This window comes from Protopterus annectens, chromosome 5.part0 (assembly GCF_019279795.1).
Source record: "Protopterus annectens isolate FY-2018-M chromosome 5.part0, PAN1.0, whole genome shotgun sequence".
In the NCBI taxonomy this organism is placed as follows: Eukaryota; Metazoa; Chordata; order Ceratodontiformes; family Protopteridae; genus Protopterus; species Protopterus annectens.
Window position 1 is genome coordinate 1,514,168,535 of NC_056735.1, and position 1,095 is coordinate 1,514,169,629.

Genomic DNA, 1,095 nt, shown 5'->3' on the forward strand with positions numbered 1-1,095 from the left:
TCATTGGTTTCATCATCCTTTTATACATACTCTTATTACTTCTATTTATATTTTTCACCTCCATATACACTTTCTTACATTTCTCTTTATATACAATCCACCACTCAGTCCATGTTTCACATATTAATCTTGTTGTTAAAATGTACTTTCCATAATATTATTCAGTCTTTTTCAAAAAAATATCATGTGCCACAGTTAACTTCTTCAACCTTTTCTCTTGAATTATCATTTCTTTAGTCACTGCTATTATTGACTAGATCCCCTTGTGATCTGTAACTACTTTCTTAACGGCTCTCCATCAATTTCTTCCAAAGCTTTTGAAAAAATACATCATCAATTTCTGTCTTTGCATTTGTTCTTATTCATATTTTTCATAATCATTCATATGTCCCATTAACACTGCTTTCAATTTCAGAATATATTTAATAGTCTTTCCTTTCTGTCTCCTCAAAGTATAATTTAAATACCTAGCATAACTATATTAGAGGAAAACTCCACCTTAAAACTCAAACATATTTTTTCATTGTATCTTTGTTTTTGAGCTATTTTAATGCTTCAAAATCACTCAAAATGCTTTGTTTGCAGTTTTAATTTGTTTCTCTGAAAATGGCAGATGATGGGGCCTGCCTTGGTAATGTGATCATATTTTCTTGCTTTCCTTCCTTCTTCCCAGAATACATTTCTAGTCCTCTTTATATGACTTATGCCAGACATAAGGAAATGGTGCTGTTTTCTCATGCCATTAAAATATAATGGTAAGACTTTGAAGCACTGTCAGCTAAACACACCTTCTGTAAAAGAGCTGCTTCTCTGTTTACTTGACTGAGCCTCATTTATCTGTCTGCCAGAGCTCGTTCTATGCTATAAATAGCTGTTGGCTACTTGCAGCAAAAGAAAGCAGATAAAACATTTTTTGTAAGAGAAGTCTTTTGTAGTCCTAATAAACTTGATAACCCCCCATACTCTCATGCTGAGGTGTGAAAACACTCACTGCAGTAAATAATCATTGCTGTCATTTTACAAGTGACAAGTAGTAGGACTCTAAACTTGGTCTGTCTGCTACTTCCCAATGCCTTCAGTGGGAGGATTTTTCTC